This window comes from Staurois parvus, unplaced genomic scaffold (assembly GCF_062004578.1).
Source record: "Staurois parvus isolate SC_StPar_1 unplaced genomic scaffold, SC_StPar_1.0 ptg000298l, whole genome shotgun sequence".
NCBI classification, from domain to species: Eukaryota; Metazoa; Chordata; class Amphibia; order Anura; family Ranidae; genus Staurois; species Staurois parvus.
The window spans coordinates 7,007,175-7,024,676 of record NW_028318094.1 but is presented as its reverse complement, the minus strand read 5'-3'; the positions used below and the strand labels follow the sequence as shown (position 1 = coordinate 7,024,676).

Here is a 17,502-nt window from a genome sequence, read left to right as displayed (position 1 = left end):
ACACCATCACTGGGCACAGTAGCGACGTTAGGACCAGCAGGTGGAACCACACTGTGCAACTCAGATGTTTCTGCAGGAGGCCATAGATATCCAGCAAAGATCAGAGCAATAGGTGGTGGGTCAGGTAACGATAAACTGTCTTCATTTGCAGGTGATGTGTTTTTACTTTTCCCAATAAAAACAAAGCTTTGCTTTACAAAGGCCCTATCTCCATGAATTGTAGATTTAATATTTTTGGCCTGTTATATACCCATAAAAGCCTTCCTTGTGTAGAAATCCAAAAGCCCTGAGACTTTCCCTGAGGTGCCATTTGGATGTGATTTCTGTGGCCCCAGACTCACTCAAGTGACAGTTTTCAGCAGCCTTTCTCGACCTTTTCAATACAGAGGAACCCTTGAAATAATTTTCTGGTCTCAGGGACCTGTTAAAAACTGCAATATCTACAACTCATGATATAATAGTGTGATGGTCAGTGGGAAGAATGCACCTCACACTTGTGGGAAGAATTACCCCCTCACAGATAGCTAAAAATATCAAAGGTGTCAATGGGAGCTTATCTAAGAGGTAAAAATTGTACATAGCTCAAGAATCCCCTAGCAACCTCTGGAGGAACTCTGGTTGAGAAACCGTGGCCTACAGTATTCCCCTTCACTCCTTCCCAGGCAGCTACATAAAAGCTTATGTAGCGAGGTGAGGGAAGGCATAGAGAAGCTGGGCCAGCACATACAGTAATTAGATACTCCCAGAAGAGCAGAAGGCTATGGCATGCAAGGAGAGAGAGGGCTGTGTTAAGGAACTTACTTTTCCTAGAGTAGTCTAATTTGTTAGCACAGCTCAAAGCTACATCGCAATTTAATTAAAAATGATCTGTTCTTTTGCCAACAATTTTTGAAGTTGGTCACAAAAATCACTTTAAGACACATGGCTTGAAAATCATTCTGAATGTTTTCAAAGCATAATTTAAACTATTAGGCTATAGAGATAATGGTAATTTGCACACTACACTCAGCCCCTACCCCTGTTCCCAAAAAGAAACCACTCTGCTGGTTCCCACCCTCCATGTTGGAGCTGCCATTTAATTGAGGTCAGTAATTCTTTTGTATTATACAAGTTTGCTGTTTGCACGAATTTGAATTAACAGTTGTTTGCCTTCAGTTTGCATTCAAGGCTTCACAGGGTTCAATGCAGTTGGCAAATCATTTTTCATTAATTGCTTATCATTATCAGACCTCTCACAGTACAGAATAAAAAAGAAAATCTTTTCTTCACATACCAGTGTCTGCAATTTTCTTCCTCTCTCACGCAGGGGACTTGTGTATGAAATGTCTCAAGACGTCGCACAGCTGCAAAACTGTCACAGCACAAGATCTTTCCTATGGCCGTCACCTGAAATAAATAAATCACATTTTTCACTCAAATTTGTCTCACAAAAATTGTTGTAATAACTTGTGTGCACACTTTAAAGGACAGGAAATAAGCAAACTGTATACAGAAGTTCAGTGCCCTGTAACCCACATCATCCAATTAGACTTTGGATGTCACTGATCTGCCTGGAACCACCAGGATATAATTGGCTGCTAACCTAAACATCAAGGATTTGCATCTGAACCTGTTTTGAACCATATGAAATTTAACATTCTGTTAATAGTAATTTAAAGTGTACCTTCCAAATAAAAACATTTCTCCCAAATCAGTAGGAGACATGTAGGTATTACCAAATCATGTTATTAATAAGTAAATATTTTGTTTTTCTAACCACTTGAGCTCCGGAAGATTTTGCCCCCTTCTTGACAAGCCATTGTGATACTTTAACTAGTAATTGCGCTGCCATGCAATGCTGTACCAAAACGAAATTTATATAATTTTTTTCATTCAAATAGAGCTTTCTTTTGGTGGTACTTGATCACCACTGTTTTTTTTTTTTGCGATATAATTGAAAAAAGACCAAACATTTTGAAACAAAAAAAAACAATATATTTTTTACTTTCTGCTATAAAACATACCCAATAAAATAAAATAATTTCTTCATAAATTTTAGCCAAAAATATATTCTGCTACATGTCTTGAAAAAAAAAAGAATCCCAATAAGTGTATATTGATTGGCTTTTATTAAAGTTAGAGAACCTACAAACTTTGGTATATATACTGGAATTTTTATATTTTATACTACTAATGGCAGTGATCAGCGACTTATAACAGAACTGCGATAGTGCAGCAGGCAATCTGACACTGACTGATGCTGGGGGGAACTGACTAACTGCCACTGACATCACCAGTGACATTAATACAGTGATCAGTGATAATATTATACACTGTCATTGTACTAATGAGACTGACTGGGAGGGGGGTCAACATCCAAGATGATCAAGGGGTAAATGTGTACCTAAATGTGTAATGTGTGTAAAGTGTGCAGCTTTTACCAAGAGATTTCTAAGTTTACCATCCCCAAAACACAGAGGTAATTCCCTCTGTACAGAGCTCTGTGTTGATTGTCAACACATAGCTCTGAGCTGTGATTGCACACAGCCGATCACCATGTCCCAGCCATGAATCATTGGCCGGGACTTCCTGACAAGGCTTTGTACAATCACAACAGGTGCTGGCCAGGGGGCACGCATATGTGCACCCAAAACCCAGAAGTAGGCAGTGGTGTACGGGTACATTGCTTTGCCTACAGCAGCCACCAGGGGCAGACTGACAACTCATGGGGCCCCCAGGCAATAGGGGATCATGGGGCCCCTGTGTCCTTGCCCAAACTCAAAAAAGCCTATGAAAAAGGTACCAGGGGCATCTCATGGCGCCCCCTACTTACCCCGGGCCCTCGGGCAGTGCCTGGGTTTCCAAATGGTCTGTCTGCCCCTGACAGCCACCCATCTCCGGTACGTTGTGGTTGGGTGGTCGCTAAGTGGATCATGAATGAAAAACTGCTTCTCCTGAGCTGCCTTATGCAACCCTAAACTGCCCACAGAATTCAGAGAGAGATCATCCTTGATCTGACAGCTCTCAGGACAACCTCTTAGTATGGAGCTTCAGCTTTGCTTGGCTGATCTTATAGTTAGCTTTAATGGAAAGCAGCAAATTAGCTTCAATAATTAGTTTAATTGGAAAGGGACGGGGGCAAATGGGGATGGATGGTGGGGGGCATATGTTTGGTGCTGGCTTATCAGAGCCACAGTAATGCTGCAGCAGTGAAATCACTGCACCAATTGCTAGTGAAATCAGCAGTAGTTGACTGACAGCCTTAGGGGCCACTCACAAACTTGATATTGCTGCCCAATGGCCATTTAATGTTGACAGTTGCCCATTGAGCCTAGGCAAAGATCACTTACAGAAGATCACATTGTTTCCAGAAAAATGGAGTGCAAAAAAAACTCAGCTAAATTCTACTTGAATGGAGCAAAAGGAAAGAAGAACCTGTATAGGTAATATGCAAAAATGGTTTCTCCCATCTACATATACTGTATGTACATATACAAAATATGCAGAGTAAGAGGTTTTTAAGGCATAAACACACATTACTAAGATTACATACATACATACATACAACTCCTTATATACACTGCTGTAGTTGGATGTTCATGTATAATTGTTTGTCTTTTTCATTTATCAATTTCCTTCTAGGAAAGTCTTCTTAAAACTCTTCTATTCCAGCTATCTGCTTCAATTCGTACCCTACAGGTATTGAAAATACTTTCACATACATGAAACCATCCATCTCTGAACAGTGTTTGGGTATGGCAATGGGTCGCTTGGTCTCAAGCATTGCATCCTGGGAGATGGTCATATGCTCTCCCATACCTGAAAATACTGGACATTTTCTGAGGGTTTAGATGAGCAATAAGGAAGGTGAGTATTAGTGGGTAATGGAAATTGATGAAAAAAACAATCCTTAATGCAAAATCTCAGGCTTTAGGTAGATGCTGGCAAGTCAAACTACACACTGGCTTCTTATAATAATGGTGGACATAAAAAATGTGGAATTTAAGAGTCGTTGGGACTACTATTGGAGCCATCAAGATTTTGTAAGGTAACAAACATGCCAGTTGGAATTATGTTTTGTGCATTAAATTCCTAAGTATTTGACCTTCTCCAGGACTTAAAATAACTCTAAAGAGCTCTGGTGGCAAAAACTCCAAAAAACTTCACATGTGAATTCCCATCTCTGTCTACATGCTCCACATGTAGCCCGGAGCTCCCACTCTCCTTGTCAGGAGTAATGCATTTGCAACACGTTTACGGTGTATTTTGGTCATGTTTGCAGTGTGTTAATAGTGCATTTTTTAGACATTAAGATTTTTTTTTTAATGAGCAGCATTTACATGCGTTTCCAGTCTGTTCATATGCGGTTACATGTGTTCTGGTACATTCAGTACAAAAAAAGGCAACAAGCTGTATTTTGTTTAAACACACAGGAAAGCACTGCAGTGGTGTAAACTAGGCTCACTAAAATACATTCATTTTACTTGCATGTGCATTTTTAAAAATGCCTTGGACTAAATCTGGTGTAAATAAGCCCTTGAAAAAAACAAAACCAGGCAGGAGGAAAGCTCATCTCTATTGTTTCGTGCTGATAGTGCTTCTCTTTTGCATTTACAGCAGATCTTCACCCTCTAAAACATGATCCCTGGTCTTCACCCCTTGTAGAGAGTCAGCTTGGGGAGGGTTAAGGGCAGGTACTTCCCCTTCAGGCTTGCTTATTAAGGAGCTGGTTAGAGAGGCTGGTTGATGGCAAATTTGTTGTCTGTAGTGACTCCATAATCTGACTTTAACCTGTTGAGTGAACTTCCCTTTAACAGAGACTTTGAAATACAGTACTGTGTATGCTGGGGATGGGATGCTGAAAGTTATTCATGTAAGACTGTGTTGTACTGATGGGAAGACTTACCTATTATGTTTAAAGCGAATCTGAAGACAAAGGCTGTCATTTTTCTCTTTGTTTATAAATAAAGCAGGTTTTAAAGTGGTAGTAAACCACAAAAAAAAAAACAAGGGGCCCCTGCAGGTTTAGGTCATAATGACAAACTTTAGTACATTATGACAGAATTACCTTTAAGCTGAGCCCTCCAGTGCAGCGCTGTCATGGCTCCCCGGCGCTGCCATTTTTACTCGGTCTTCTTTTTGGGTTTCCAGGCTTCGGCCATATAAATGGCCGGGGCCATGATGACGTCAAACCCGCGTATGCACCCGGGAGTCCTCGGCTACAGCACGGAGCTCTGAAGGTCCAGCAAGATATGCCATCCCTTCAGAGGGCATGCACTGGTGAAGCCACCAGCTGCATGTTATGTGAATATCTCTTAAATGGTGCAAGTTTAGGAGATGTTCACTGTACATACAGGTAAGCTTTATTATAGGTGGACTTCCACTTCAAGTTTATTCAACTGTCTGCCAAAAGCCTGTTTACCCCTCTGATCCCAAAATCCTCCTCTGGTCCTCTGCAAGGATAGTGATTTTTTTTCTTCTTTATCTACCTTTTTTTTAAATAAATTGTCTGGCCCTGCCCTCCCCCCTAGGCAAATGAGGTGCACTGTCCTCCCTTTGACTCCTTGGATATGTATGTCCCATATCCTGGGAGGCAAAACCTTTTATTCAGTAAAGTTGGCCGGGTTTGGCCTAGTTGGGCATCACTGGGAGGCATGGGACTGAGTGCTGCCAGAAGAGAAGACCATCTCAGCTGTACAATGTTGGATCCACTGGGTGGGTGAATATCTGAAATGGGCAGCACCAGTTCAGTAGGGTTTAAAAAAAATGAGGAGAGGGTAAAAATTTACTATAATCCTAGTTATAGCAGTGCACCAGGGATTGTACACTTGAGCAGCAGCTGGGTGTTCTAGGTCATTCACTATTAATTAACCACTTGCCCTCCAGAGGATTTACCCCCCTTCCTGACCAGGCCATTTTTTTGCATTACGGCGCTGCGTGACTTTAACTGACAATTGCACAGTCATGCAACGCCGCACCCAAATTAAATGTACGTCCTTTTTTCCGACAAATTTAGATTTCTTTTGGTGGTATTTGATTACCTGTGCGATTTTTATTTTTTGCGCTATAAAAGAAAGACCAACAATTTTGAGAAAAAAAACAATATTTTTGACTTTTTGCTATTAAACATGTCCAGTAAAAAAATTAAAAAATCAAATTTTGTCATAAATTTAGGCCAAAATGTATTCTGCTACATCTTTGCTAAAACAAAATCCCAATACGTGTAAATTAATTGGTTTACGTAAAAGTTATAGGGTTTACAAATGGCGGTATAGATACTGGAATTTTTTTTTCTGTTATTTACTAGTAATGGCGGCGATCGGCGACTTATAGCGGGACTGCGGCAGATATTCTGACGCTTGGAGGAACTGACATGGTGTCACTGACATTCCCAGTGACACCAATACAGTGATCAGTACTAAAAAAAAAGCACTGACACTGTACTAATGGCACTGGGCAGGAAGGGGTTAACATGAGGGGTGATCAAAGGGTTAACTGTGTGCAGGGAGTGTTTTACTGGGGGGCGGTGTCTGTGTGCTTCACTGTAATCACACTGCTCTGGATGGCTGTGCACAGCCATCCAGAGCAGTTTGCCCAAGCTGATAGGGAGGAGGACTGTTAGTAAACAAATCAGTCCTCCTCCCCGTCGGAGATGCTCGGTAATCATCGGGTGCCGGCGGGTAATCACCGTCTGAGACCTGGTGATTGACAGCCGTGAATGGTGGCGCAGGGGTAGGGCGCGCATGTGACTTGTACGCGCCCCCTACCCGGAACTGCAAAATCACGTATATATACGTGATTTTGCGCACCCCTGCTGCCCTGTAGCAGTATATCTTCTATAGGGCGGCAGGAAAGCGGTTAAATTGTTTAATTATTTAATATTTATGTATTTATTTGAGGGGTGCATCATACATTGTGGGTGGTTTTTGTTCTTAACCCTCATACTATTTTAAACTTGGCAGTTCTTGTATTACTTATTAAAGCTCCTCGTTAGACAATGGATTATCAGTTTGATGAGACTGATTACTGTCCAATGAGCAGACTGGTGGCAAAGAGATGGCATGGCAAGCTACAAAGAGATGGCATGGCAAGCTAAAAAGCTACTGCATATTTAGCTGCTTGCCCAGAGTAATGCTTTAATTTCCTTTGGCTCCACATGGGTATAAAATGAAATTCCAGCATTCAAATTCTGATAAAGCTGCCTTCTTGGAGCGGGCAAGTAGTCCCAGAATGCTCTGCTCCCTTCTGTAACCAATTCTCAGCATGTGACATTGCCTACCTACTAATACCGTCAAGCTGTGGCTGCAAGGTCAGCAGTTTGTAAAAATATAGTAATAATCAACATCGTAATAGGCTCTTTCCCATTTCCCCTGCTTTCTCCCTGCTCAGGTCCCGATAATATAGTCCTTCGACGGAGCCGCAAGGCCCTGACAGGGTGACGTGTTTGATAAATGCATCCTGTTATTTCTGTCTGTTAGATCTGGGGCCAGTGGCTTTCTCTGCACATTTCACTTAATACAGTGTGTAAAGGGGGCTTAAAAGGCAACTTGAGGAAGAAGACAAGTGATGAAGAATTTAAATGAAATAGGGAGGCATAATGGATGACAAGCAGCAATCCATTCATCTATGACCCTGCATATTCCCATCAATTAGTTTCCATTATATTAACATGTTATTGTATGTCTCATTAGCTCCAAGTAAAGGAGACTTGGCCTTCTGGTAACCCTTGAAATACCTTGAAAAATCATTCACCAATGCATGTCAGTTAAATGGACTTTACCAAAATGGAAACCTGTAGTGGCTTGCTAATCTTGTTGAATTGTTAGTCCAGAGGAGAGTTTCAGCAACAGGACTGGACATCCAAAATGACAAAAATTAGAGGTATGGAAAAATGAGTTTAATTTCAGATTAGTTTGTTACATAAATAATTTTGTTTTGTCATATTCTTTATCTTAAAATGATTTAGTTTCAGAATTTGTTTAGTATATTCTGATTTATTTTGTATATTCCTTATTTTCAAATCGATTTCAAATTCTAAATGCGAAATTTGAATTTCGGTAGACAGTTATATTCTATTTTATCTAATCTGATCTATTTTTTCTATTCTATTCCATTCTATTCTTTTCTATTTTTTTAATTCTATTCTAATCCTTTAGTTTCTAGTCTATCCTGTTTTATTCTATTCTTTTATTTTCTATTCTGTTCCTTTATTTTCTTATCTTTTCTGTTTTATTTTATTCTTTTACATTTTTTATTTTCTATTCTGTTTTATTCTAGTCTCTATTTTATTTTGTTCTATTCTATAAAACAGCCTAAGTTTTACACCTTACTGTATTTTTTGCAATATGTTTCCATTTCATATTAATTTTTTATTTCAAATTCATTTTCTGAATCAAATTCAGATAATTTGTTTTGTTATAATTTATTTCAGACTTGTTGAAATTCATTACTATTGTGATTCGGAAATTTGGATACATTCGAATGTTCAAATAATAAAAGTTTCGTCCAAATTTTTCATCCGAAATTTTTTTCATATGTATAAAAGAAATTCTTTTACAATTTATGTGGATTGTTCACGTTACAAATTGGATTCCACAATCCACATTATATCTACCAAATAATGAAGTGCAAGGACCCACCTGACTGTACAGAAACTAATAGCATTATTGAGGTAGGCATTCAGAATTAAGAGTATGCAAACCCAACACTTCGTATTCCTGATATGTTCCTGCTGTACTGTGTACTTTTTGTACCTGTTCTCCTTGTAGTGCTTCCTTTATGTGAAATCCCTGGTGTTTCCACCAGTCCCTCTGCTTTCCTTATATAAACTGACTACACTAAGCAGGAGAACACACTGTGGTCAGTTCTCTAGCTGTTCTGGGAACTCAGTGTGCTCTCCTTCAATGATCAAACTTGTCCTGACAACCAGTGGTGTTGCTATGGGGGTGCGAGAGTGAGGACTGCACCTGGGTGACACCCGCCAGAGGGGTGACACCACCCCGAGGGCAGCAATGGGCCACACAGCTTTCTTTTCAGCTGAAAAGTAGCAGAACAGATTTCCGCCTCCTCCTGCGCTAGCCCTGTGTTTTTATCAGGCTCTCACCGGCTTCTGCATTTAGAAGTGACAGCGCAACTCTCCAAGCGGTTCGGCAGCACTGGACCATCCCCTCCTGGGCACAGCTGAGCTGGTATAATGTTGGGGGTGATGGGTTCCTGGCGCGACAGGCGGCCATCAATCCAGGCCTGTTGCTGGGCTGCCCGCTCTGACTGCCGACACCCACAACATCTTCCCTGGGCCATTCCTTATCCAAGCAGATCCCATGACATTGCTGGATGCTGGTACAGGGAGGGCAACCATCCAGGCACTGCTGCTGCATGAAACTGCCATACCTGACGCACAACATCTTCCCTGCGGGGCCACAGTCATACCATCAAGATCCTGATTCCAACAAACCATTCAGGTCAGTTCCAATCTCATCCAGATCCCCCTACCCCCGCTCTCTCCCACCCTCTCTTTCACACCCCTCCTCACTCTCCCCTTCTCCCCCCCCCCCCTTTCCTCCCTCCCTCTCTCCCCTTGTTCCATTTCTCTTCTTTTCCATCTTCTCAATCTCTCTCTCTTTCTTATTCCTATCTACCCCCCAACACACACTCACACACACTCACACACACTCACACACACACACACACACACACACACACCCTTCTGTCTCTATCCCTCCATCCCCTCTTAGTTTCTAATAGGAGTTTGTCATATTTCAAGTTCATATTTTAGTAAAAAATGCGCTGTCAGTAGATTTTTCATGTCTTCTTGGTGTAAAAAAAAAAAAAAAAAAAGTTGTGGGGGTTGACAACCCTGTAAGGAAGGGGCTGAGTGGGAGCCAAATGGCTGCACAAGCCATTTAACCCCTCAATCATTGGGCATATTTGCTGTACTATGTAAGCAGCAGGCTGTACCTGCAGCCCCTGAAAACCACATGCAATTTTTGCCACGGTGCACTGTGCACGCCACATTGCTTTGTCTAGTATTAGGGTCAAAATTATAATGTTGCACACAGGCCCACTACTTTCATGAAACCCCTGGTTACATCATAAAGATGGCTGCTGTGCACTTTGGCAAGCTAGCGGATGGGAGGTGGTGATGGGAGCACTGTGGCAGGCTAGCGGGGGGGGGCTGTGTTTCACCGCACCAGGTGATACCAACCCTAGTGACGCCACTGCTAAAAGCCCCCCCCCCGCACAGCCTTTTTCTGGGAAGATCAGTATACTACTGTTTCTCCTCCCCATGCTCTTATGCAGCTGAGAGCAGAGGGAATGTGAACAGGAAAAAAAGGTATTTATAATGTTTATATCTATACACAAATGTTTTGCCTTTCATTTCTATTTTAAACTGAATGGGTTGTTTTACAAGGTAAGGGTTTACAATCACTTTAAATTTGGAAAATCTGAATGCGATGGCATAAAAATTATACATTTCCACTGTAAACTTTATGGCCAATTTAAAGTGACTTGTGTTGAATTCATAGACTCGCAAATCTCTGTTTGAGAGACCATCTGCCATTTTGTGTGAAGCTGGATGTGTACGTTCTTACATATACATAACCATGGTAATCTTTCTCTACTTATTTCTGGATATTCTAGGTTTTATCTGCTAGACTTTAGGTTTTTGCACACTAGGCATGAGAAAAAGGGGTGTTCGTTTATGCTTACGAGTTCTGAGAAATGAGAACATTTTCCTGTTTGAATGAAATATGTTAATTTGATCAATTTAGCCAGCCATACATGAATCGAAAGTCCCTTCTGATTTGGCCGAATTCAATCCATGTATGGGCACCCTGATTGTTCCCAAATTATTAGTACTGCGGGCTATAGCTGCAAACACTAATCATTCTGTTCTGCCAACAGGGAAGGATACCCGCTGGCAGAACACGGGATTCCCAGCACAAGGGATTTCCTAATCAGCACTGACCATGCTGACAGGGGAATCAAGCAATTTTATTTTCTTCCAATCGTTGAGGAAGGAAAGAATATTGCATAATCTATTGGCTGCTTTATACTGTCTTATACATAATAATGTTACACCTAAGAATTTACGTATGTTAAATGCTAACTTTATAGGTTTGCTGACACAGAAAGATCTTCAGAACAATAGCTATAGACTGTTCTCACAAATGTGTTCAAATAAAGCTTTGATTGAGAATCACAAGGAGTTGTTCTGGAAAAGAAGGGTATGGTCCACACAGCCAGGACAGACCCTTTTTCAAAACCTTTTTTAACAAAACATTAACCATCAAAAGGCTTTCTTTTTTTAAATCCCCCTTACTTGTAAAAGAATGCCGTAAAAGCTCACCTTTTCTGGTGCCTGTACAACCAAATGCCACTCAGATCCCTAGAACTGGTCCCCTGGAATCCACTTGAACATAGACACTTCCAGGAGTGGCAATCCCTGTAGTCCTCTGCAGTTCTTGCTGGTTCCTCCCTAGTACCCCTACGTCACATCTCCAGTGACATGAGGTCAGAGGGAGGAATCAGCAAGAGCTGGAGGGGGTACCCAGGAGTTTGACACTCCCGGAAGTTTTAGTTTGCAGTGGTCCCCTGGAATCCAATTGAATACAGACACGTCCAGCAGTGTCAGTCACTGTAGGCTAGGCCTCTGCAGTTCTCGCTGGGTCCTCTCGTATGACTTCATCACGTCTCCCCCAGTGACATGAAGTCAGAGGGAGGAACCAGCAGTAGCTGGGGGGTGGGGTACCCAGAAGATTGACACTCCCGGAAGTATTGGTTTTCAGTGGACTTCAGGGGTCCAATTCTAGCAATCAGAGTGGTGTGTTTGGTGGTGTGAGCTCTAGGAAAGATGACTGTTTACTGCCCTTTTTTTTTACTATAAATAAGAGTGGTTTTCAAAAATTCTTGCAACAGGGTTGCTGTAAGGGGTGCCTTGTGGTCTTTCCCAGGATGAGTGGGTATTCAATGTTGCAGTGACCCCATGGGGGTAGCTCCTTAAAGCCCTGAGCACACAGGAAGCAGCTTAAATTACATACAATGTCATTCAACCTGGTAGCAGACTGGCAGTAGATAGCAGAGTAGTGATTCTGCATAGGACAGCCTCAGAAAGCAGGTAACAATTGTAGCCAGGGCTACTATTTTATTTTAATATCCCTTGGTCAATGTAATTTTTTGGGTTTTTAAGCGGGTTTGAGCAGAGGCCATGAAAACTTGTCCGGGGTTCTAACTATTCCACCTCTAAAACAAAAAATTATTAGTTGGAGTTGACTGAATTTTAAAACTTCACCTTTCCTAAGGGCTGAACATTTTTACCTTAATGCATTCTCTGCTTTAAAGTAAAAAATGTCCTAGTAATTGTTTCGCCCCCTCACCTGAGTCCTATCTCGATCCAGAATTGCGCCCACTGCAGTGGTTCTCTCCTCTTTCTCACAGAGACAGCCGCAGAGGCCATTGGCTTCTGCTGCAGTCAAACAAATCATGTGAGCAGAGAATGGGAGCGGGGCTGAGCCCTGCTGTGTGTGTCACTGAACACATAACCTCCAGCTTGGTATAAAGACCACAGGCGTGTCCCCCTACAGACCCCCTTCCTATGGTGGCACACTGAAAAGAGGGGAGGCCTGGAGTGCCAGTGGGACACCCCAGAAAAAGTGGTTCAGGACTGCTCTGTGCAATATTGCACAGAGAAGGTGAGTATAAACTGTTTGTTAAAAAATGCAACCTTTACCAACACTTTAAGCAAACATTACTTATTTTTTTAATAGAAACGTTTTATTTAATAAAGTATTTCTTTACATTTTCACATGCCTAAAAAAAATGATTAGAATACAAAGGTACTTACACATGTCAATCAAACAAATCGCCACTGTACAGTAGGAGGAAAACAAAGGTACACTGGTACAGAGCACAAATCAAATAGCAAACACAAGTTGGCAAAAAACATGCATTTTCTAACAGTAATTGAGTTAGAATGACTGACTCTTCACAGAAATAACACAATGAATAATCCTAATAGGGTAAAACATGGGAAATAAGATTGGCAAGTCTGTAACAAATATCCCAAATAAAGTGCTACAGCTGAAGCTGGCCTTCATACTTGTATATGTAATGTTCTAGGTCATGTGGCCCTTTGCGTACCTTTATCCTTCTTCCTACTGACCATGGATACTATATAATTTTTACTCCCACTGACCACCAAGGCTGAGACATGGTCTACTACCAATGATGCTGGGGCATTTTCTACTCTTACTGGCTAGTCTACCCCTCTAAAGTCTAAAGAGCTGTAAACTGGCCCTTTGTTCAGAAAATTTGGAGACCCCTGTTCTAGGGGGATCAGAGAGTTGACCACATTGATCCATGTCTGCTTTTTGGGGAGATCAGGAGAAATCCAATGTTTAATATTTCTTTCCTGGCCACAATCCACAGTGAACAGCTTTTCAGCATTGACAGACAGTGAGAAGGTGATTTGTTGCATCTTAGCTGCCTGTTTGAACCCCATAAATGGTCCAACACCACGCCACAACGTGAATAGCTGGCCTTCCAAACCGCAAGTGTAAACGAGCCCTTAAGCTCAATGAAAAAAATCTTAACAGATTGCTCCCACTGCCCTATAGAGTGTATGGATGACTCTGCAGTCTTATCAGCTGTAGGGATACCTGCACAGTGGCTGCATCTCAACAGCAATTCGGCCTACAATTTTATGCCCAAATCCTTTGATTTTTCTTTTACAAAGAATGTTATTATAGAACAGATAGGAGTAAAGAATCAGTCGAAAAACATAAGCATTGACCAATAGAAATGAGACATACACGGTATTTGCTGAGTGTTACAGAACATGTACTGGTAGAGATATAGACATAAACTGAATATTTAAGTGCCGTGTATAATAAAAAACAAGGGAGAAAACAATGAGTAAACATTTAGAGATTAATGACAATATAAACTCTAAGAAAAATTGTCACTGTATCAGCGTAAAGAGAGCGGAAAAGGTATGAAGTGTAGTCGCTCCATATGTAGATAGGTATTCCAAACCCTGGGCACACGGTGGAGTCCAGTTTGCGGATTGAGTGTTGCAGGTGCGGCACTCATAGCAATAATCACAATCAGTACAAGTAGCATGAGAACAGATTAGACAAGAGAACAGGGAAGGATGGTAAGTAAGGAGACGAGGACAAAAACAAATACAAAAACAAGCAAAAAAGGGCTCTAGGGTGATCGCATCAGACTCAATCCTTCTATCGACAGAAGAGACTGGTCGAATCTCGATGGTTGGGCTATATCAAGCCAGGGATGCCATATCTGCAGGAATTTTGTATGGGTGTCCAACAATCCTTTGATTTTTCAGTTGAAGGACATCAAGCGGGAGACTGGTGACAGGAGGCAAATTTTGGTTGGTTTATTGGGAAATGTCTGAAATTCTCTCAGTGTATGGTCATCTTTAGATGGTACTGGGATATTTTGTTGAGCTTGTAAATCCAGAACACATGAAAATTATTCTAGGAAGCTAAACTGCACTACGGCTTCTCAAGCTTCTTATGCAAATGAAATATATTCATTCAGCATGTATTGACAATTTTTTTGTGCCTTGCTTAATTTGGCAGCTCTTTGCCACCTCGCTGTATCATGTGTCTAAACATGTTAAAATAATGATCAGCACTATTTAAATCTACTAAAGCAAAATGCAAATGTACTTTGTTTCTGCAGCCCTTACCACATGTAATTGTGAAGCCACAAGATGTCATTTATTTAGTGGGGAAGTGACCTGGAGTAACATTATGGGATTCTGAGCTTGGTACGGGGTTGTGTTACACAGTCACCATATGGATAATGGGTGTAAAGTATTTTTTGTGAAGATGCAGATGCAGCGTGTTTGGGCAATAATCCCATCAATGGCAGTAAGGTTTTCTACTGAGCCAGCAAAAGAGCACAAAGAGCAGATAGTGAGCCATTCTGTAGAAAATACAGATCTGCAGTGTGGAAAAAAACTGGAGAAATAGAAAAATTGTTCTTAAAGTCACAGTAACCTCAAAATTTTTCATGCTCTAAGTATAGAAAATGCGCAAATTCATGCCATGATCTGCTTTACACTAAAACTTCTTTACAAGTGAAATTGCAATGTGTCTAATGTCTCGGTTGTATGCTCTTTGGGTGAACTGCTGTCAATCTTGTAATATTTGTGAATTTTTTCCTAGGTTCTTGTATATCTCATTGGTTCTACACACAGCGGTGTAAAATACGTATTCAACACGCCACCATTTTTCTCAGTAAATATATTTCTAAAGGTGCTATAAACATGAAATTTTCACCATATGTCAGTAACAACCCATGCAACACATACATAGAAACCAAAACAAATAAGTTCAGAAATTAAGTTATGTGTAACTTTTTTTATAGATTACATTCCCTCTGTTCTCAGCTGCAAAAGAGCTGAGGGAGGAGAAACAGCAGTACACTGATCGTCCAAGTGAAAGGCTGTGCAGAGGGGATATGTCAGGACAAGTCTGATCTTTGGAACAAAGCAGGTTGAGTTGCCAGCATAACTAAAGAACTGACCAAGGTGTGTTCTCCTCTTTATGTAAAGTTTGGGGAGTTGAGGGACATGCTCGCTTCATTTATCTCCTGCAGACTGCAACAACATGTCAGAGTTCTTGGCATTCTTCTTTGCGTTTCCGGTATTTCATTTGCTTTTGTTGCCTTCACCATAATCTAAAATAAATTAGAAATTGCAACATAACGAGCGGGACCTCATTGCTGTACCATTACCAGACCTGAGAACTCTGACCTCAAGTGCACCATCAGAGTCTGTGAGTGACCTCCTGGAGCCTCTTTGCAGCCACTTTCTATCTACATGCACTCCAGCAATGGCTGTATGACATTTCTCAGGGAGGGTTTCCTTATGGTAACAACCGTGGACCATTCCTGTGTTGTGTCACTTAAAATGGCCACTTATTTATTTTATTCCAGGTACTTATATAGCGCCGTCAATTTACGCAGCACTTTACATATATATTGTACATTCCCATCAGCCCCTAACCCTTGAGGGGCGTACAATCTAAGGTTTCTAACTCACATAAACAAGGGCCAATTTAGACAGGAGCCAATTAACCTACCAGCATGTCTTTGGACTGTGGAAGGAAGCCGGCGTACCCGGAGGAAACCCACACAGGCAGAACATGCAAACTCCAGGCAGGTGATGCTGTGGTTGGGTTTCGAACCAACGACCCTAGTACTGCCAGGCGGAAGTGCTAACCATTTAGCCACTGTGCTGCCTGCTTGTAGTCTTCATGAGAAGCTCATATGACACAATGTCAATGCGATCCCTACTGGGAGACAGAGACAGAGCAGTGTCACCCTAAAACAAGAAGAGCCCAAACAGGAACCATCATGGCAGGATCATCAAGGATTATTTTAATGAAAGCTGAATATTCACTGTTCACAATTACTTGACAAGGTGAATTTTAGTGATTTTGTTTACATTTCCGTTGATTTTAAGGTATTTGCATGTGAGAACTGATTTCATTAACCAGCAGTTGCTTCGACACGTCTGGCTGCCTAAAAATGCAAGGCAAAGGAAGGACGTGCTTTTCAGCCTCAGAAACAGCTCAGCGCGTCTTTGCTGACTGACAGAAACCTACAGGACTTGAGAGATGAAATACCAGAAACACACGTAGCTTGAATGAAGGCATTTAACAAATAGGTCCGCTGTCATTCAGATCATTCAAATCCTGACCTTGCCCAGTCTCTTCATGTAGACAAGTTTGAGTGCATTAGGGAAAAGGAAAGTGACCATCTGTTTATAGGTTACTGGACGACAAGCCTAGCCCATAATGGTCATTATCTCTTTCACCTTGGCAATAACTAAAGCACCATGTCATTGACAGCTACTACAAACTTCATCTCATAAACAATGTTCTAGCAATGAATCTAAATGATTGGCTTACCATTCACACATAGAAGCATGCAGGCTAATCTACGGGTGTGCACTGGCACATGTGCGTTCTAATTTTTACCTCCGGTGAACAAATGTATTGCAAGAGAACTACTTTGTCTTACAAAGCGGAATTTTAAGCAAAGATTAAAATAATTATGTTGAGATTCAAGAGGAACGGTGCAAGCCAATATTCAATAAAACAATGCAAGCAGCAAAGTACTAAATGGAAAGCACAATGAGCACAGAAACCACATTATATATTGTATGTGTATTGGTTTGACATTCATAAAGCAAATTATAATGGCTTGCCATGGCTAAAAGTGGAACTCCAGGATTTCCTCATTTTAAAAACTAAAAAAAAGCAAACACAAAATGCAGCTTTCACTGCAATTCTCATCTTATTCCTTGCCCTCTGAGTCTATCTGCTCATCTTCTGAGCTAAATGTCAGCCAGCATCATCCACCCTACTTCCTAACATCCCAGGTTGTCTTGGACCCATCTCCTGGACATGTGTCATCATGCATCCTGAGATCACAGTACACAGAGCTGGGCTCAGCGCAGGAAGAAGGACCACCCACTGTTGCCACCAA

At 41.3% G+C, this 17,502-nt stretch overlaps 1 protein-coding gene and 1 long non-coding RNA gene across 7 annotated transcripts in view; one reads left to right on the top strand and one right to left on the bottom strand.

Annotated features, from left to right (window-relative positions):
* The window catches only part of LOC149458028 (uncharacterized), a 91,552-nt gene extending 90,134 nt beyond the window's left edge, over positions 1-1,418 (top strand). The window contains exon 3 of the long non-coding RNA XR_016313532.1: positions 1,307-1,418. This is a non-coding gene — a long non-coding RNA (uncharacterized LOC149458028). The remainder of the gene's footprint in view (positions 1-1,306) is intronic.
* The window catches only part of SGCD (sarcoglycan delta), a 1,017,926-nt gene that overhangs the window by 787,187 nt on the left and 213,237 nt on the right, over positions 1-17,502 (bottom strand). For all 6 annotated transcript variants that reach the window (XM_089682837.1, XM_089682835.1, XM_089682834.1 and 3 more), the window contains exon 2: positions 1,274-1,386. The gene's annotated coding sequence lies outside the window, so the exon portion shown is untranslated. The remainder of the gene's footprint in view (positions 1-1,273; positions 1,387-17,502) is intronic.